General features: G+C 39.2%; 2 long non-coding RNA genes across 3 annotated transcripts in view; both read left to right on the top strand.

Annotated features, from left to right (window-relative positions):
- Positions 1–1,691: 1,691 nt before the first annotated feature.
- On the top strand, positions 1,692–16,700 carry LOC116653847. The gene is made up of 5 exons (XR_004308411.1): positions 1,692–1,739; positions 2,909–3,041; positions 7,812–11,728; positions 12,981–15,918; positions 16,410–16,700. It is a non-coding gene; the product is annotated as an uncharacterized LOC116653847 (long non-coding RNA).
- A 31-nt stretch (positions 16,701–16,731) lies between these two features.
- The window catches only part of LOC107318434, a 42,931-nt gene continuing 38,197 nt past the window's right edge, over positions 16,732–21,465 (top strand). For both annotated transcript variants that reach the window (XR_004308410.1, XR_001557351.2), the window contains exon 1: positions 16,732–17,326. This is a non-coding gene — a long non-coding RNA (uncharacterized LOC107318434). The remainder of the gene's footprint in view (positions 17,327–21,465) is intronic.

Here is a 21,465-nt window from a genome sequence, read left to right as displayed (position 1 = left end):
GTTCAGCAATCGTGGTGCTGAATATTCCATAAAGTAGGATGGAGCTGATGGTTCACCTCTTCTTCTCTTTAAGTTGTAACCTGTCTGACTTTCCAACCAGGAAATGCAGGTCTGTGGTGATGATCTTTTGGAATGATCATTAATTCCAAGAGTTGATGTTGGGTAAATAGTTATTGAAGGAGTGAGATTACTGTTTCTGAAAGAAGACATAATATTGGATCTGTCCACAAAGCACTGTTGCCAACATTGCCGTGCATGCATGGCCAATTGGTGTACCTGTCTATCCTTAAGGAAAAGCCAATCACATAAAGACAAAAAGTCTAGTATAATGGCACATGGATCCCCTGCTTCAAGATGCACAGTACACAGTGCCAAGGGAAGTACCCTTCATGTGCTCTGTGCTGTTCCCTTAGCTTTACCCATAAGTCTTTTAAAAAATAAGAAGAAGAAGGAAAAACAGGTACAAGTGTTATTTTCTTTCTCAACCCAAGCACTTTGGTGTGAAGGGGTTTGGTAATTAGCTAGGGTTAGTTTCAGGAGGTGAACTGATTGCTACCTCCTACTTCATCCTCCTGAGGGAAATTTTGATCATAAAATTCAAAGGCTGACCTTGGTTTGAATTTTATAAGGAATATTGCATTCAGTTTGACCTTCACGATCTAGATTGAAAAAGATGAAAGGATTAGCTGGAATTGCACACTATGCCTAACGTCCAAGGAGGGGAAAAAATAGCTAAAATCCTGTACCTATAAATTATACATGAGAAGCCTTGTATGCTAATGCTGTAATCTTATGTCACCAGGCTTCTTGCATTAGCTGGATGTGTAGGACTCCTATTAGGTGAATAGTAACAGTTGCTTTAAAAATAACGCATGCAATGAATAGGCCTGGGGGGAGGAGATATAATTTTTATAAAGTGAAAAACCTAAACCGTATAAAATATTTGCAACAGCATCTAGTTTTGTAGAAGTACAAGATTTGAAAAGCATTAAAGCACTACAGCTTACTGTCAAGCTTTTTTTTTTTTTGCTTTTTTTTTTTTTTGGATAGCAGTAGCAAAATTCATGATTCTGGTTTTAATGGGGGGAATGCACTGTGCTCCCCATGCCCTCTGGTTAATGCCATCAGCAGAAGGTGGTGCTTTGCTGCTGCTGTTCCCTGCTCAGATACCTGAGGTCTCTCCCAGCATGTGTTGGCATGGTCCTAAGGAAGGTACTTTCAGTGATTAACTTAATTGATGGTCTCTGTCAAACAGCTAGTTCTGCTGTTAGCCCTGTGAACTGCTACTGAAATCCTTCATGTGAGGAAAGGTGAATAAAATCTGACCCTAAATAACTTCAAGGTCCACAGACAGCTCATGTTTTGAACAAATGATGCCCCTTCCCTATTGCCCCTTGGGTCTGGGTGGTGATGCTACTTTGAAGGGATGAATTGGTTCTCACAGATTGGATTTTTATTTCTTTTATGTACAGTTTTGTTGTTTTTTTCTTTTAAAATTGATGATACCAACATAAATATGATAACTATTGAACGAAGAGAAACATCAATGTAGAATATTGACCGGTAAGGAATAGGGGGTCTTGTACAACATCTATTGATTTGATTTATGGATGAAAAAAAGTGTTTCTGTAGAACTTATTGCTGCTTATTACAGAGAAAAACCCACACATTAAAGCTATTTTGGTACTAACCTTTTTTTCTGTTTTTCAGGGTCCACTCAGTGTCATCTGATGATAACAGTAAGTAGAGCTATTGCTCTATTTAAATACCGGCTGCTAACAGAATATCATTAATCTGACAATTTCATTTCATCACTCACCTGTTAATTTGAAAAATCTGAACTCAAATTATTGGAACCACTCTTCAGTAACTGAGGAGCAGTTCTTATTGCAGCATGCCTGATTTTCCTCTAAATCTTTTACCTTCATTATTGATGTTTATTCTCTGCACTCCAAAGCATGTCCTCCTGTCCTGAAGCCTTCTACTCCTACACCAGGTACCAGTGTTTTCGTGGAGCTGGGTGTACACCCCCAGCTCCATAGAGCTGAATATAATGTAATTCTGAAATGCAAATTGTCTGGCTGTTCTTTCTAATGAATATTGGAATAGAATGTCAGTAATTTTAAGGACATTTCTCAGTGTTTTCCAGCTTTTGCTGTTCATCCTACTGCTGTAATAACATCCAGAGAGCAACTTCATTTTCTGGGTGCAGTAGTCCAATAACTTCTTGAATCAACATAAGGTTGTGTCTTAGCCTGCTCTGTTGTGACCACTGAGCAGGCTGTTTGTCACTAGCTTGAATAGTCCCGTTTATTGGGAAGACCAAGATGTGGGACCCTCTTCAGTACTTGGGCAGGTTAAAGTTCTAGACATCGTCTTTTGGTGGACAATGATTTTTTTTTTATTTTATTTTTTTCCCCAGTGGTATAAACTTGGGTGAAATTGCTCCCACCTTTCTGCTTCCACTCAGTTAAACAATTCCAAACAGATTGGAGCATACACAAAGCCAACTGGGGGAGCACGTGAGGCCCAGATTGCTCAGTTTTCCTGTGTTGTAGATACTCCAAGTTTCAAATCTTGGTTCTATCAAATGATTGGGAATCTTGGTTTGCTTCAGTGCCTGTAAAAATGTGTAAGGAAGGTCCGTGAGATGCTCAAAATAAGCTGTTTCTTTATGCTCACTCTAAGTGATGTTCAGGGTGCTCTGGGAGATTGTTCTAGGAAAAGAAATCTAAATGGTGCAAGAAGCTGGCATTTATTTTGGCAGCCTTGCTCCTTGTGTGAAATTCTTCACAACCTGTAGATGAATATATAGGTGTATGTATTTTTTCTTTTTCTGTGAGGCTCATCTAATTTTGAAAAACTTTTGGTCTTGTGCTAATTTTGCTTCAAAATCTGGCATTTTCAGGATTTGGGATAGTGCTTGGAAAGGCATTGAAGGGGCTTTTGCTCATGGCCGTGACAGTAGTGCAGATTGCACAGCTGCCATGCAGAGGCTGGTGTTGATTTTCCTACTCTGAATAAAATGTAAGGGAATTCTGGTAGGTATTTCTTTCAAGTATTTTAAATGCATGAATTATTGTTCTGTGCTCATTTAATAACAAGCCTGTTCCTTTTGAATACCTTTTTTAAAAGTATTTTTCTTTTGAACTCCATGAGAGGTGCTCTCAAATCAATGTCTATTATTCTCTCCATTTTCTAATGTTCTTTCAAGTATATATATTTTCTGAGACAAAGATTAAAACCCATTCCTGATATTTGCCTTTACCCATTCAGACTCCATTCTGCTCTGAAGTTTCTTGAGTTCAGAAGCTAATCACTAAGTAATCATCTATCTGTTACTGCGAAGAGGTGAAAGCTGCCTTTTGTCATTGGTGGGAAATGTTCATTTGTATAAGAATAACATAAATAATGTAATTACCTGCTTAATTTGAATTTCAGATTTCCGTAATTGGAAATGAATGTATATTCAGATTTCATGTGTAGTTACAGTTGCTCTAAGGTACATGATTTCAGGTACCCTGATTCTGAGCCCTTGCATGTACCTTTGTAAACATAGAAAATTTTTTAAGTGTGGGTGAGAACCTTTGGTATCGTGATAATCTGCCTTTTTATATCTTGTCTATGTGCACAAGTCTGTTTAAAGTAGGAGGAAAATGAAAAATATTAGTGGGGTCACTTAAAGAATTCTAGTTTCAGAATTCAGAATTCACTCAAAGAATTCAGATAATGCACTAAACTGGACCAAAACTTTGCAGGCTGAACTGCACTTTACTGTACCATTCCACATCTGCAACTCAAACTGCATCCAGCATGAACTCAAAAATGGAAATGGATCAGCTTCCACAGAATTTGGACTTAGAAATCTATTTTGTTGAGGTTTCAGGTTCAAATTGCTTCAAAAATTTCTTGATTTACATCGTCCTTTGTTTCAAAAGAAAGTAATAGACCCATCCTTTCGCCCATGATTCCTAACTCTCTGCATATATCAGAATATCATGAATATTTCTAGCTAGAAATAATAATATTTGCAATTATGAGAAGTAGTTCAGAATTAAAAATGGAAGCACTTGAAGTTAATTGATTATCGAAAGATTGTCAATGGGCTCTAGTAATATTGCCTGAGATTATTTTTTGTGGACATCCAAAAAACCTGTGCTGCTAGCTCACACCAGAGCCATCGAGATCTGTTGGCACCAGAGTTTCTTCTTGTGGAAGAGAAAGTTAATGCAAAAGATAAAAAGAAATAAGGTCAGTCAGTCCAACTACTTGAATTCCTGCTTTGTTCCCTTAAAAAATAGTCCAGACACTTTAATTCTAGTCTGTATTACTAGAAAAATCTATGGTAATTCATATTAAATATAACTGCAGTGTTTCCATAGAGATGATGTTTAGCATAAAAATAGCTGAAACATTTTGACATTGATTCTGAGGCTACAGTTCATAACATCTTATTTTACTACTGTTACCCTCAGCAATGCTAAAGTATAGAACTAAATCCTTTTCAAATGGTATAACAAAATGTGTAAAGGTAAGAAAAATTAGCAAAATAATAACAGATTCACTTGTCTATAAATGGCTGTACGTAACTTAGCTTCTTAGAACAGAGATGTGTTAAAATGAAATTTTAATGAAAATTTTCTCAAATTATAGGTCTGTGGGGTTGGACAAGGGGAGAAAAAATGTTAGTTAATAGAGACATATGAGTTTTGTGGAAAAAGTGAGAAACATTGATTTTGGTTGGTTTGTGTTATTGGCACTGACTGCAGGAATATTTTCAGTATAGCTTAAGGTGTTTCTAGAGGTGAAACAAAATTATCTCCCTGAACAGTCTAGTGAGCAGCCGATGAGAACAGAGAGATTTTTTGGGCTTCATCCTAAAAAAGGAGCCAAATCTGATGAACGGAGGTGAAACTGAAGACTCAGTGATTATAATATCATTACACAGGAAATTTAGTTTGGGCTATTTGCATTTCATGGTAGATTTTTAGCAAGGTAGAGTTGGAAAGGCAAGCAGAAGGAAATCCACAAAGTTAAAGTTATGGGACAAAGAATGTCTCTGAATCAGAAGGGGATGAAATGAAACCTGCAGCGTTGTGATGCTGCCAAAAGGTATAACCAGGATATGAGAGGCTGGTAAGAAAGGCTCTTTTAGACTTCATTATTAGGCAGCTCAGGGCTTGGGTAGTTCTTCACAGTTGCAGGTGCAATTGAATGACGAGAATAATTTAAACAGATTCAACTCTGATTAAGTAAGGAATAGAGAAATGCTGAATTACTGATGGAAGTACTTTACCATAATTTTTGCATACAATCCATAATTTGTATGCATTTGAAAAGCCTGGCTGAAATTTAACAACACATACTTGGCTGAACCACGTGTATGTTCAACCAGTTTTGTACAGGTGCAAATCTGGTGGGAAATGGTTTATAAAATTTGGTGTTGCTATACCATGATGAATCTCTAGTTGACTGTAACAAAGGGCTGTTTAATTTGCTTGCATTAAATACCATACATTCCATATATAGTGCCAAACGCTATACCAAACGTTTGCATACTGTTGTAAATAATACATTCTTTAGGAGTAATGCCGTGTGATTTAAATACCCACTCTGTGCAGCTCTTCTCAGTTTCAGCAAAATGTATTGCACAGAAACAGCTTAAGCCAAGTAGCAAATTGACTTTTCTTCCTTTTGAGTGCCAAAGTACCTCCATAATTCAGGCTGTCAAAAATGTTCATAGGTATGTCAGCAGTATACCACTGTTACTTGGATGCGTGTTTTTGTTTTTTTTTCCATTATTTGCTTCACTTTCAAAATGCCACAGTATTCAAACTGAAACTCTTTCCTAAGGAAAAAAATGCACTTCCTTTTTTAACTACATATCCTGATTCAAACTAATATCCTGCTGTGCACAACTCCCAAAACTATGAATTAAATGGTTTTGGCTTCAGGACAGGAAGACCGTCAAGCCATTAGTGGACTGTACAACTCATTAGGGCACTTGACTTTCATTCCCAGTGAACACCAATGACCAGTTAATTTCTGCATTTGTGAAATAGATGCAGCTATCTCCAAGGAACTCACCAAGGGTGCCATAAATGCTTTGGGATCCCTTGTTAGAACACTTCAACCTCTGTTTGTCCCATCTCCACTTCACTGAAGAAAGCAGGAGAGGTAACCTTGTTTGAGGACCAATGGGAAATCCAGTTAAAAAAAGCAGGTGTTGGGAGAGCACCTCCCCTAAGCTCCTCCTAGGGACTGAAATTCTAGCTATGTGCTGACAAACAAATTGTGCAATCTTGTTTACATGTGATTTTTTTTACTGTTCTCTGCAATGATTTCACTTAGTTTTCTGCACTTGACGTATGCATGCTTCTCATTGCCTTAGATATTGACATGCTGGACGAGGTGGAAGCAGATCCAGGAAGTATTTGTACTAAAAGTATTCACTATTTGACTTTTTTTTCTTTCTTTCTTTTTTTTTTTTTTTTTTTTGTAATAAGTTTTAAGTTGAAACTGAATACAGTCCAAACTGTAGACACCTTGAAATGTGTAGTTTTTAGGAAAAAAGTCTGAAAAAGCCACTAATTAAGGCTGAAAGCAATGCTTTGCTGACTCTCTTTGGATGCAAAGGGGGGCTCCACGAATTCAGCTTTTCCAGAATTGAGGTGTGTGCTTATTTATAGTGATCCTTGGTTATCTGCAGTAACAATGCAGATAGGTAATGTAATTGTGAAAGGTTCAGCTGTGTAAAGCATCAGAACTGCAGGGTTTGAGGTGCTGGGGCTGTGGGTCTCCCCTCTATCTAAGGATTTCAAGAAAAACAACAGATCCAAGCAGTATAGTTAGGAAGCTTTCTTCTATTAGTCTCAGAGATTGCAGTGTGATGTTGAACTGTTTTCAACCGAGCAATGAGAAGCGCTGTGCCTAAAAATGCACAGCCATTTTTTCCTCTTTATTTTTTTATTTTTATTTTTTGTGTATGGTAATGCAGTTACTGGCATCCACAGCTCCTTTGAGATAATGCAGAAGAAACCCTGTAGATACAGTGACAGAAATGGCAATTATATCAACACCGGAGCAGAGACGTCTCCATCAATCACATCATGTTCAAGTGTCAGGAGCTGCAGATTTGGAAAAGGTGCCCCAAGGGAGGGAATTGCAAAAGGAAAAACAAGTGGCTAGATTGGACCATGAGGACCAAATGTCTTTTCTTAGTGATGAATTCTGTGCTGGCAGATGTGGGGAAAAAGCCTAGCACATGCGATACAGAGCAAACTATACAATGTGGTGCAAGAAAGGCATGAGTCTTCATAGGATTAGGTAAATGAATTCAGGGAGTATTTCTTAGGCTGGAGCAGGAAGCGAGACTCTGAAGGAAGTTCTGAGGATCTCATGTGAATGGAGTTCTGAAAAACTTTGGGGAATTTGTTAATGAAATCAAGAAATACCCAGAAATTCTACAGTTGGCCTAAGTAACATACATAGGACAAACAAACAAATTTCTGTTATAACTAGATGGTGGAATTACTTTCAAGAATCTTTATTCCATAAACCTGATTTTGCAATGACTGTAGCAACTCTTTAAGTGGGCAGCTCCCTCCCATTATTGCAAGCAGCTCTGAGGAATTGTGCATTCCAGGACAATAGCAAGACACGCTGTCTTTAATATTATGTTTTGAAGTGTCTTTTTATTAACAAATTGCCATCACTTGTTTTTTAAAGTGCTGGTCAGCAATGATGAATCTCACAAGCCCAGGGTTATTGTTAAAGCAGAGACAGTGACCTTCTGCTCACTTCATTTGTAGGTTCACCCACTGCAGACTCCCTTGGGATGGAAGATTGTTTCCATGTCAGTTTTGGGAAGTATCACAGCTCCTGGTGAGCTCAGCTGCATGCACTGGTAATGCTGCAGCAGGGGCTGGCTGGCCATCACTGCTCAAGCACTGCATTTGGTTGAAATAATTCCCTGGAAGGACAAACTCAGGGCCATAACTGAGCTTGGCACAGTGAGATACCTGGTCCTTTTGCATAATGCTGCTTGATTATTGTTTCTGAACTGTAGCCTTGAACTATGCTTTCCTCTTCCATTTGCCTCTTAACTTGCTGCTTGTGAGACTGGATGAGAGAGAGCACAGGCGCTCCCTTCTTAGGAGGTACAATTTCTGCAGCTGCTTCTACTTCTGTCCTAGAAGCTTTGAGGAAAACAATGTAGAAAGTCTCCTTGTGATAGCTGTGTGTAATTTGTGCTACTGCCTCAGGAGTTCATTTGACAAGCTCAGCCTTTGCTGCAGCAGAGGCTCCATCTCACAAACCCAAGCATGTCCATATGCTTACATGTAGATCTGACACACTGCAATGTTCCTGCAATTAACTTCACTGTTAAGATAAAGCAAGTTAGTACCCTTTAATTTGGTATATCTGACTTTGACTATTATCAAAAATTTAGTGTGTTAGTAAATAATAAAGTAGCTTTGTTTTCTTCCCAGCTCCACAGAATGAAGAGATGGGGAGAGGGTGAGGGGAAACAAGAGCATTAATTTTTAATCTCTTTTTTTTTTTGTCCAGCCTGATGGGGAACAGAAAGGGATGAATCCAGGGAGCTCAGTCAAGAAACAATGCTTTTCCTGCATATTTTTATGCATGCTTCTCCTGCACTGGGTATGAGGAACATACATAGTGCTGAGGCTGGGGATCTGGCTGAGACAGGCAGCAGGGCTTCCACTTGCACTTTGCAGCAGAAAGTCCCCATTTTCCAGACTTGCCTCTTGCTCTTTAACACATCCAAGTTCAAACAACCTCAACCAGGCTTAGCAAAAGGAGAGTGAGTTACATCTTGTTCCAGGGGTGAAAAATGATTTTTCCTATGTTCTTCTGGCCCTGACTGTGGCCAGTCAGAAAAGCCAGTGTCCCTCTGTGAGTTCTGCCACAGCTGCTGTCTGAAGGCCATATCTATGACTCTGATTTTTGCTGGGCTTTATCTGCTTTGACCACCTTTGAATCAGTCTGTGCAAGTAGTATAAAGAGTAAACAGGGATATTATACATTGATTTTTATATCAAATCCAGTACTACCTCAAGTAGAGAAGGCTTTTTATTATTATGAAACTGTAATTTTGAAATAACCTATTGGGCTGGTGTTGAAATTCGGTTGGTATTGGTCTGAATCCTGACATCTGGTCATAGAGAGGTGGGTCATGGATGCTGATGCCCAGAGCCTGAGAGAAGTGTTTCACCACGTGGGACAGGGAACCCGAATCTTGCTGTTAGTGCTGTGCTTGGAGCAGGCAGCTCGTAGAGGTAGGGCTTGAGCATATTCATTGCTTTCATGTGGCCATGATCCATATCCATGAGTTCCATATCCAAGTTAGCAGTGGTGAGTTCTCCTGTATGGGTCCTCTCGGGGCTTTGCTGTATGAGACTGACATAGGAAGCAGGCACATGCTGCCATGTGGGGAAGTCCTGAATCTGTGCCTACCACCAGCATGGTTAAAAGAAGAGCCAGTAAATAAATATATATTTTATTAAGAAAAAAGGCTGGGTGAGGTCAGCGCAGTGGCAGCCCTGGTGCAGCTTCCTGCTTTGTGCAGGCACTGCAGTCTGTGAAACTGGGCTTTTTATCCTCTCTTAGAAGTTATTTTGGCTCTGCTAGAAAACAGGTCTTTTAAAGAAGAAACGAAAAGAGTGAAGGAGCAACCGTGAGAATGATAATGAGTTTCATATTCCACAAAGATCAAAGTCTGATAGACTTAAAAAAACCATCAGGTACCGGAACATTTCAGGTATTTAAAGATGATGCAGCTGTAGTTCTGTTTGGAGACAGTCTAATTTCTTTGTAACCAAAACATCAGCTCCTGTTTGAAGCATTTTGTCCAAAGTATAAAGATGTTTCCCACTCTGGCAATTTCCCATAAGCTGCTGTTTGAATTGCTCAGTAGCAATACACTGTGCACTGCTGCTCGCTTTTCAGTTTGTACGAGCGGGCATCTGCATTTCCTTCTGCCCACTGCCTCTACAAATTGCTTTCCCTGTAAATCAAAGTGAAATCTGAGCAGCGATTTTTCTGATTCTGTTTACAGCCCTGAGGTTTGTGGCCCTTTCTGGATGTCACACTTGCAATGTCTTTCCCATGAAGAATGCAGAAGTGCTTGTCTATAGCCACAGGGAGCTGCCAACAATATGTGCGCATATATAGATATGTGTATATGTATATTCACACATATATTCCCTCTCCTATTGGTAAAAATAAAGAAGAGGTGTACTGCAAGGCTCTAAAAGTAGCCTAATTTGTAATTTCCATAGTTACTTAGTCTTCCTTGTTATTTCTTTATGCACTAATCTGAGCTTGGTAGAAATTAGATAAGTCTTTAGATGATTTCAGCAAGTTTTAGATTATTTCTTCAAAGCAAGATTTCCTGAAGAGCTGCAGGATAACCATTTGTTGTACAGTTATGGGTGAGGTCAAGCAGAGAAAATGTAGTGAAGAGAGCACAAGGCATGGGGCAGAAGGATGGGGAAAGAGGGATCCCTGTGGTGTCGTTTACAGAAATAGGAAAGTAGATGTCAGTGCTCCACCTGTAAACATGATCCAATCTGAGTGTATAGGTTAGACAGTATTTAATTAGCAGTTGGAAGTGCATGAAGGACAGAGGCTCTGGGAAAAACCTCCCAGGAAAAGCTTATTCCTTTTTTCTTCAGTGGAGCGATTTATGAGTTGTTGAACCTGTTCCTTTGTGATGCTTCACAGTTTGTGCGGTTTTATTGATTAAAACAAGCTGATAAAAATTTATGCTTGCTTAGTGGATGGTCCAGACCCTTTCACTTACAGATATCAAGGTAAAATGTAGGGGGAACAGTATGTGTCTGAGCTTCAGGGAGAGCTAAGAATACAGCATACCCATGCAGCACAAATCCTGATTTGTTCTTTCTTGGAAGGAAGTTCTCAGTTCAACAGGTAATATTTACTTATTTTTTTCTAAAAGTAAAAATACATTTTTAATTGCAACCAATCTAGTTTGATTGCTTTTATTTTAGAGCTTCTGATGATGAATCTTGCTGAGATAATTGGCTTGAATAAACTGCCCCTACCTACCTAAATAAAAGATGGAAAAATTGGATCTATTCTAAACATCTGGCTCTTAGGCAGTAGGAAAGCTTCAAGTGATCCTGAGGCTGAAGTCTAAGATTAGTACTCAACATCAGAACTTATTAGTGCTCTTTTTATTTTACTATAGCAAAATATGCTAGGGAGGTTTTCACCCTTATAGTGATCGGCAGTGCTGTAAATACAGCCATCATCCCCATTGAGCAATGAGTAAAGTCTAGAATAAGTTCTGAATATTGTGCAATTGCCCTCCTCTTCCTAAACTGTTGATAATGTGTGTGGGAGACTTGCTGAGGACAAATACTGCTTAGAGTTTTAGTCTACGATGACTTGCTGCTGAAGGTTTTAATTTTGTGGGGGTGTATTTATAAGATTTAAGACCATTTCTGGAAATCTAATCACAGTGCACTAATACAATTTTATTTTACTTTAAAGTTTGAAGGGCTGTCAAGGCATTTGCAGACTTTTCTCCTTTGCATAGAAATTAATTTACTGTTCCTGACTGAACTGAAGATGACCACTTCCAGAGAGCCCAATTCATGTAACAGTCCTCATCTCCGTGTGAACAAACAGCTCCAGGTATTTTCTAAGCATGTGAAGTACAACTGCTGTTGTGCAAATGGTAAGCACAGCTTTTGTTCTGGCACCCCTTGTGACTGCAGCAAGGTTCTTAACCTATTTCCACATTGTGACATGCTACTTCTATCTACAAGGCATAAATGTGTTCCCAGCACAGATCTCCTTCCTTCCTTCCATGCAGGAGTAGTTTAGGATACAGCTAGAACGTGAAACATAAGAAGCAAAGCTGTTAGAGGATGAGCATCAGAGATTATTCAAGTATTTCTGGAGACAAATGATTGGAATTAAAGATTTTCAGATAACCACTTGTGTTATGCTGTGATAATAAATTCTTTGTGCACCTTCTTAAATCATTATATCCTACCTGCCTTTTGTATTAGAAATCTTAGGTGGGAAGGCAGCAAAATCTCAGCATTTAGGATGAAGTTAATGAGCTGGACTAGTGTTATATGAAGAAAAGAATACTCAGTAGATGACAAATTATTAGTACTAGAGAGTGGGTCCTTTTCATAATTATTTTTCTTTGCACAATACAGGAGAGTCTAGAGGTTCATAATAGATTTTTATAACAATAAAGGGAAAATTTAAATCCTTACCAGTAATCAAGTGATACTGCTGTACAGTAATGTGATAAATGAGGTCTGAAAGGAGAGCTATCATTCTGAGCCAGCAGCCCCATGAAAGATTAAAATAGCTTAGATAGAAAGCATCAGAAAGTCACGACTGTGGATGAATGAAAAAGGATGAATACAAGTTACCTGCCAAATGAACAGGGAGAAATAGGAAACAGAATAAATGGCAAAGGGAAAAGTAAGTGCGAAGAGTTGAGAAGGATGCTGGAGCTGTTGTACCAGACCTAACTTGTGATGGAAATGGAAACAAGATCACATGGCAGTTGGTTTTAATAGCAATGGTTGGCCCAGTGCTTGCAACTGTATTTGCTTTCTAACAAAATACAATTTGATTGATTTCCTAGTGTGCTGTATTGCAAAGAATAATTGCTGAAATGTAATGCAAGTGAAACTGGAGTTGAATGTGTGGTCCAACAGGTTTGAAAGTCTAAATTATTTCTAGGAGAGGCTATGTCAGAAGGTCTGCACAATCAGGTTGAGCTTAGAGACCATTGAGGCAAGAGCATCAGCTTGTGAAATAGTGTTCCTTGCTCAACTATGGGATTTCATGTTTAAAGATTGTCGATGCATTGAATGCAGAGCTGATATTTATGGCTACATACAATTTTCACTTAAAAATCCTTCCTTTTTCTGGTTTTTCCATCTCAATTGCTCTACCATTAGGGAAATGAGCAGAGGTATGGCAGCAGAAGCCTCTGTACTCCTGGGCTTGCAGCATCACCATGAAGCCACTGGATGGTCACAACATGAGGATGTCCACCCCAGCAACAGGTATGGCTGCATCTGGCCTGTCAGCACAGGGGGACACCTGAGAGCAGAGGCTCTCAGGACTGGTGCACCAGGAGGGTATTTCAGCAGGATGGCAGTGCAGTTAGGTGGTTGGAATCTGTCCTTAAAGTTTCTGCTTTGATGGATGCTGACCTTAGAGAGAGGGATTGAGCTGTTGGATACACATGGTTCCGGCTCCTTTGCTTCTTTTATTTTTTTTAACCCAAATGGGTAAAATGCTGGTGCCTCTTACAGGACTGAGGTAGCCAGTGTTTGTACACTATTCAGGCATACCTTTGAACAGGGGCTGTGAAGCAGGGCTTGAAGCTCACTCTTTTAGTCCCATTCAAAATCTGTCTATTCCTCTCGGTTCTGTGTCAGTCACTTGCATTCAATTTGTGCCTCAAAGACCAAATTGCTGAGTGAAGGGCTGGAGAGCCTGGCTTAGACAGTCATATGTGTCTGTGACTAAGCTGCGTGCGAAGAACTGAAATAAATGATTTTTTAATTTGATGTTCTTCCTGTTTGAATTCTGAGAATCATTTTCCTCTTTATTCACCTTTGGTTTTTTTTGTGTCCTTTCAGAGACCAGATGAATAAAGAGCTGTGGCAAATATTGAAGGTTTAGAATTCAGAAGGTGGTTCATAAAAGTATCTCTCTGAGTTTATAAATTGTATTGTACATGTGAAAGATTTTGGTCTAATGACTTGAAACAAATGGAAGTCTGAGGTGTTTTTCAAGGAGTGTTCGTTTTCTCTGTGAACAACAAAATAGCTGAACACAGTACTGTTGCTTTCGGCAGCAGCTAAATACACTGAAAGGAGAACAATTGATTGAGAACCCCACATGTTCCATGTCCTCCTTCAGATCAATGAAAGAACTGCTGAAGATGTCATTATTAACTTCAAGTAGGTATACTGCTCTTCCAGAAAAAGGTGGTTTATGCAGACTGAATTATTTCTGTGATGTTCTTTTCTTCCAACTAACTTAGCCAGCTCCTTTGTACATTACCATCATTCATTGGAATGGGTGGCCAGTGTCCAGCAGCTACAGCTGGAGAAGAGGCAAAACCATCATGGCTGTGGCATCTGCACGTGTGACCACTGCCCATCTGAGCACTGAGTAACACCCCAGTGTCACAAACAGCTGCAACTATGTGTGAATGTGTTTAACATCGGATCTACATCAATTGCACAGGTTCTGTTTCATACAGCAGACTGTAAGTAAAATCAACAGTTCTGATTTGTGTTAGGAGTTGAGAGCTGCTGCAAACTGGATGTTTTAACATTCCTTTCCTCCCACGGTTGTAGAATTGTTTGAGTGGGAAGAGACCCTTAAAAGCCATCAGTTCTGTTTCTTTTAATGCACAAGGACGCCCACAGCTCTACCAGTGCTCAGAGCCCATCCCCTGACTGTGGGCATCTGCAGGAATGGGGCACCCACCCCTCTGGAGAACTCTGCTGGCACTTCACTGCTCCTATGGTAAACATCTTTTTCCTTATACAATCTAAATCTTTCCTCTCTTATCTTCGAGGCAATCTCAGTGCAGTCCTTTCAAATACACTGGAATAGCATTTCACATTCATTCGCCACCTGGGGTTAAAGCCCGCACTATCCATTAAATGCGCACATACCCTTGACCCAACGCTTTGTTTCTGGTATGAAACCACAAGCACAGTGATCAGCTGTGTCTGCTCCTAATGTATGAAGCGTTTGAGTTGATTACATGCTTTAAAAAACAAAACAAAACTGGCAAATTGTTTTGAAGTGTGCACTTATGTGAGACACAGAAAATACATCCTCAAGAACAGGTTGACATTGCACAAGAAGTGAGCAGGAAGGAGAGTGCTGGCTTCTGAGAGAGGTAACAAATGGGGTAATGGTATTCACGTGTTATTTCTTACATTTTTCTACAGACAGAGCATGTCCACAACAAGGAGATAATAAATCAAGCTTTTTTGTTGTTGTTTTGTTTTGTTTTTTTGTTTTGTAGTTGGGCACGAGCACATCAGAGAAAAACGTAAAGAAACTTGACCTCTGTGTTCCCTGTCCCAGCTTAGATGTTGCTGTGGCCTGTGCATCATCAGCACCACCCAATGGTGCCTGTTCTTCTTTCTTTCCCTTTTTTCTGCTGCTCCCACAAAGTTCCATGTCACTGAACGCATCTTGTCCATAGTGCTGATGTCTTTTCTTCCTGAGGACAACAGCAAAGTGGTCCTATTCTTCCAATGCTTCGGTCCCAGCTGAGAGATTCCAGCCTATTTCTTGGACCATGGTCTGTGATTCTATTTAGTTATGGATGCTGCAGTCACTTCCCTACTGCTTGTGATGCTCCTGCCAGCCCTCTGCAGCCTCTCCAATGAAACAGCTTCTGTGATTCTTCCCTTCACCTGTTTCCACCATTAATGGAAGTCTATTCTTTCCCTGATCCGCTGATGAGTTATTTCCTTTGAGGAATTAAGATCAAGAGCACAGCTCATGGAATGTGGCAGTCTGCTTTCTGTCCCGAGGAGCTGTGTGTGAGTAGTGCATTGTCAGGATTTAATTGCAGCTTATTCTTAGCCTCGTCTCAGCAGCTCTCAGGATTTTGATTGAAGGCAGAGGTAAGAGGGCATCAGGGAAGGCAGACAAATGAAGTCTCTACATGCAAAACAGAGAGAGCTCGATAACCCTCAGAAAGCACAAATCCCCCTGTGTGGAATTCCTTTTATTTATTTTTTTTAAGGTTGTCACAGCACAATTGATACCAAATTCATTTTTTTGCACAGGTCTCAACTTAACTCTCCTGGCTGATAAAATCATGAAACGAGATCAAACCAGATTTTCATCACGGTCAGTTTTTTGGGTTTCTTCTGCTGTTTATCTGTTGTCTATATATCTTTGTGTGTGTATTTATTGGTGGGTTATATTTTACTTGGTCAATTTCTTGCGTGCTTGTCTAATTTCATGACTAACTAATGTTCTGGGCCACTGGGATGGAAGTAACAAAGAAGGTTCTGTGCACACCACTCCCCTGAGTTTCTTGCAAGCCTTATGAAGGATATTACATCTCGATGAACAGATCTCCATGAGGAAGAGGAGGCTGTACAATGAAAGAAGCTGGTGATGGTGGTATGGCCGTGAGAATCTGTTTGAATTTGTCACTGCGTTTTCCTTAGCTGCAAGGAAGTGAAAGGAAACTCAATGAAAAATAGAGTAACTTATCCTATAAAATAACAGGAAATGATGCCCTGTAGCCTAATGATGATGGGAGGTGAAGCTGAGTGACAACCTAGCAGCAGCCAATTAGGTCAACCAGCAGGTTTTCCATTTATTTGTTTTAGGCAACCTTTAAAAGAGGATGAGAAAGAGGATCCGTATGGGAATTGCTGCAGGAGGAAGCTGTAACTTGGCATGGTGGATGAATGCAGCGTAATCAAATGCTATGAACAAAATTATCATTAATAAAGAGAGATTTGACACTTGGCTGAATCAGAGTGCACAAGTAATAATAAACTGGAGGAATGAAAGCTGATGTATTGAGCAGATTCTCCTGGAAAACACAGGAAAAAATAGAGGAGTATGGAGGCAACAAGGCTGGGGCAAGGAGGAGGAACAAAAAGCAGGTGAGGAGAAAATTGAGGTTATCTCGGTGGTAACCATTAAAATGGGACTGTTGCCAAGACCTCCTACTGTAAGATAGGCAATGAGTTTTCTGGACCAGGAATGTTCTTACATTCTTCTGTACAGCACTCCTACCAATGAGCAGTAGCACTAAAGATGCACCTATCAGCACTCTAAAAGTTGCTAACGTGGAAACATTGTGGTATTCTACGCTCATTGTTTTATCACCATAGCAGAGAAGGATCTCAAATGACTAAATTGAAAAAAGAAACAGTGGCTATATTTAGCTCTTGCACAGAGTTCAATGTGGGACAGAATAAACCCAGCATATTTAGGAGAGCCCTGAGGCTTTTCCAGTGCATGAAGGATGCCTGATGCACATTTTGAAATTCAGCAAATAATGTTTTTCCATTGCTGTTAACAGTCTAAAGATAACTGTGCTCCTCCCTATATTTTTTTTCTTGATGTTAGTCCTGATAAGTATGTATTTCTTGTTAGGACTAGGACCTAAAGGACCAGTCCTCCTGAAAGTTGCCTTATATATGTTTTCAATTGCAATTCAAACAGTCACAGTCCTATCAGACCTCATGCAGCACTGCAGCTATTATGGACGGAATCGGTCATCCAGGAAGCAAAGGTAAGTTTTCTGTATGCCTTTTTGTGCTCTAGTCATTAAGAACACTTCACACGTAATTTATCAAATCTGGTAGTGAAAATTAACCACCCTCAGAATGGATGAGGAAATTATTTGAAACCTGATGACTTTGCACAAGATGGAACAGCATGGCAAACTGTTTCCCTGGGACCACCTTTCTGCTCTCTCCTTCCCCAAAAGGTCAGAAAGGTGATAGAGGGTTTGCTGTCCCTTTTCCCTAATATATACCTTTTTTCCCCTCCCTGATGCGAGTCAAAATTCCAAAGCAGACTGTGGTTGTCTTTAAAGCTTAGAAATGAAAACAGGAAGACTCCAGCAGCGACTTCTGGGATCCTACATCTTTTTGCAGTAACTTGAAGTAATACCATGTTCTTGCTTGCTCTGCTGCTTATAAGAACAGCAGATTTCATTGCAAAAGAAAGCAAAACTGAAGAGGCGGGGATGTTCACAAAAAAACCACCTGCTAAAATTCACATTGGGCAGAGAACCAAATCAATACATTATTCACACAGTTCTAGTTCCAGGACTTTCTTTTTAAATCTGGGAACAGTTTGATTTAAATTGCCTGTTCTGCAAAATATTGTTGGTAAATTTATCTTGCACAGGATGGAAGGTGCTTCAATAGAAGACTTACGTGTGACTCCTTGTTATATTTTTGTTAAATACTTCCTCTGTTATTTGGTGGGAAAATTGGTGGTTGAACACAAGTGAACAGCCCAGTTTCTTGCCTGCATCTGTTTGGGAGGAGGTGGTTGCTTGGCCATCTGGAAAGTGATGAGAGAGGATCTGCAGGGCCACAAGCAGTGGAGCAGATGTCAGGGCTGTACAGAGGGGCTGGGAGATATCTATCCTCCTGCTCCTGAGGAGACTGTACAGCTGGCATTAGGGTTTTTAAACCTCTCTAGGACTGCCCAGCTGCTAGGAGTAGACAGCCTCAAGATAAAGAAAGTTCTTGGATTATTAAGGGAATTTGTCACCGGAAATATATCCAAGAGAAGTTTGTTTCTTTGCTGTTGTGGAAGGGAACAGGGTTGCTGGGTTTGGCTCAGTTGTCTGGAGAATTCTCACCAGGTTTGGCACAGACCCCCTACTTCTTCTGATGTTTGTAAAGGGTGAAGTCTATTTCGTTACAGTACACATTCTCTTTCAACAATCAGAAACATTTAATAATCCAATAGAAATCTACAAAAAATAAATACCAGAAGGATTTCTTTAAGTTTCTTTAGGAAAATCATTATGAAGATGTGTTTTATGTCGATATTTTGATAGGATAAACAGTTTTCTTGTATTATTATTATTTTTCTTTTTGATAAAAGATTGGAGACACTGTATGCCTACCATGGAGATCTATAGGGAGAGTCAAGAAAGGTTATTATCTACTCTTGTAATTCTACTAATGTTGTTGCTTTTGCAATTTCTATTCAATTCAAGCAAGTGCTTGAAGTTTTGAATACTTCTTTTATTTTTTATTTTTTTGCCATCAATAAGAAAAGACACACAGATTCCAAACATCTGTATGCAGAAGGGCTGCAGGAAGCAGAATGAGCTCAGCTATCCTCAGAGAAGGGCCAAGAGTTCTCTGCCCCTCTTTGCAGCAGCCCCTTTCCCGCTAAGCAGTGTTTGTGCATCCCATAAAGGAAGCTCAGACACTTACTAAAATAGAGCCTTCTTTTTTTTTTCTGTCTTCTTACATGTAAGCAGTCAGAAAAACACACTTTCCTGAACTGCTAATTGTTATTTTCTTTAAAACCAGGTGTGTAAATACATTATTTTTCCATGAAAATGTTTTAGACGTAGCACTGAATAAAACTGAATTTTGCTTGAGAAATGAGGATTGGCACAACATGTAGAGAATTTGTGGTCAGGTCTAATGCTCTGAGCCATCTTTTTACACATATCTGTTAGGGACAAAGGAGAAAGGTATTTTTCTGGAAGGTTAACTTCATGCTGCTGCTAAGCCTGCTGTTTGGCTTTTATACAACCACTGTAAAAAAGAAAAGACAAGTAGCAATACAAATAAAAAGGAGTCTCGTTTCTACTTGTGCTTTGTGATTAATGTGATGGAAACTGATTCACAGCTCTCTGAAATCAACACAAAATACGCCTTTATTTTTTTCCCCATTGATTTCAACAGATGCTAGTTCTAGGTCCTTAGGATTTCACATTGGGAAACCGACTTCTGTTATCTTTTCAGACAAAAAGAAATGACCTGTTCTTAAATATTAAGTCAATTTGCTTCTAATATTGTTAAGAAGGGTAGAACATAATGTCTACCTGCCCAAGTACTCATCTCTGTGGTCTGCTTTGCTATTTCTGAGTGACGCCTGTCAATTAGCTCAGGGCTGCTGCACTGGCTGACTCACAAAATGCCATTGCAGGGGAAAATACAAAAGCATTGTGGATAATAATATTGATGGGAACCATGATCAAACAGTAGTGTCTGGAAAATAAAGCTGCACGTTCAAATCCCCTTAGAAAAGTTTGGTAGAGGACACAGGAACTGGCTGACTTCTTTTAGTGGATAGGGACACACTTTGTTCTTCTGCATGCCCTTGCAAAATAATGTTTACTTTTTGAATGCCTTCTAAAATTACTTCGACTGGTTGGCTGTTTGCAACTGCCTAATATTCTCCCATTTGAAGTCTTTTTATTTCTTCTTCTGTTTTATTTGTTTATTTATTTATTTATTTATTGCATCCATTCCTCTTCTTTTGTTTGTCCTTGGTAAGACATTTCCTTTTTGTTCCAACTTCATATTCATTTCCTCAGGAGAGATGTTATATCTGTTTTTATTTTCTTGTCTGTTGTTTTCCTAAGCTAATCTCTTTGTTTTCTTTTTGGTTTGTCGCTGTCTTTGCTATTTATACTTGCTCTTATATGTATCTTCACTTACAAGCCTGCCTTTATCCCATTTTCTTTAGAAGAATTGCTCATTTTGGGTACAATTTTGAGACCGTGTCTATTCTTGCTTATATATTTTTTTATTACCATGGCAAATCTTTTTATTTAATGGTGTCTTGTTAACAGGAAGAGCATCTTGTTATCTTTGTTGCTGCATGTCCTCAGTGGGCTTAAGACTTCTCTACTGAGTTTGCTCATGCATATTGTATCATCTTCTGCAAGCTGTAACTCGTGAGGGATGTGCAAGTTGACTTGTGCTAACCAATAACATCTCTCTCTGATTTTTCATTTAAAGTGTATGTCTTTGAATTATCTGCTGCAGAAATTGTGGTTATGCAGGCGCTAAAAATGGGCTTGTGCATTGAGTAGAGGAGTGTGATGACTGTCACATGGCCAAAATGCTGAGTCAGCCCTCAGTAGATATTCACATCATTCTACATGCTAACAACTACCTAATCAAATTTTAAGCAAAAATCTAAACGCTTCCTTGAAGATCCATTCAGAAACGTATCCTTTCTCTTAACGCTGAAAACTTTCCAGTTTTCTTTTTGTTTTTAAGTGATTATTTTCCTTAATTTTCTACCCTATGTCCATTCTCTGTTCTTAATTGTTTTTCTTTCTTCTTTTCAATTCTCAGCTCTAGTTACTTTCAAGAGGCAATCAAAGCTAGTGTTGAATCAGAAAAGACCTTAGGCTCCACTCTTTTGCTCTGCTGGGAGTGGTGAAGAGGCAGTGTAAATGAGGTTAAATCATGCATTCAAAATTATGAAACTCCTAATTTATAAAATAAGTAGTGCACAGAATTTTGGGTTTTTTTCGTGCACAGTTATTCACTTCTCTGACTTAATCTTGTGTAGGGTGGATAAAACACTTGGCTTAAGCTCAACCAAATTATGATGCTTCTGATTTGCTAAGAATCTGTCCAAACACATTTTCCTACATCTTGTATTGATCTCTGATTTCATAATTCATTATTGAATATCTAGTGAAGGTTTCACGATTGGCTTTTCTTGTCTGAATGCAACTGTGTAGTTTTTGAGAAACTTTTATGACTCAGCTTCCATAAATATCCATTTATATATGGTATTTTTATTGATAAATATGGTATGCACATAATGCACTCCTATTTAATTATTGTCCACTTAGGAAGTCCTTACTTCAAAACAGCTTCATTACTAGTCTGATTGTATCTCTCCTTTAATGATTTTTTTTTTATATGC

The sequence above is a fragment of the Coturnix japonica genome, chromosome 9 (genome assembly GCF_001577835.2).
Source record: "Coturnix japonica isolate 7356 chromosome 9, Coturnix japonica 2.1, whole genome shotgun sequence".
Classification (NCBI taxonomy): domain Eukaryota; kingdom Metazoa; phylum Chordata; class Aves; order Galliformes; family Phasianidae; genus Coturnix; species Coturnix japonica.
The sequence above is the reverse complement of the archived record's forward strand: the minus strand, read 5'-3'. Positions and strand labels throughout refer to the sequence as shown.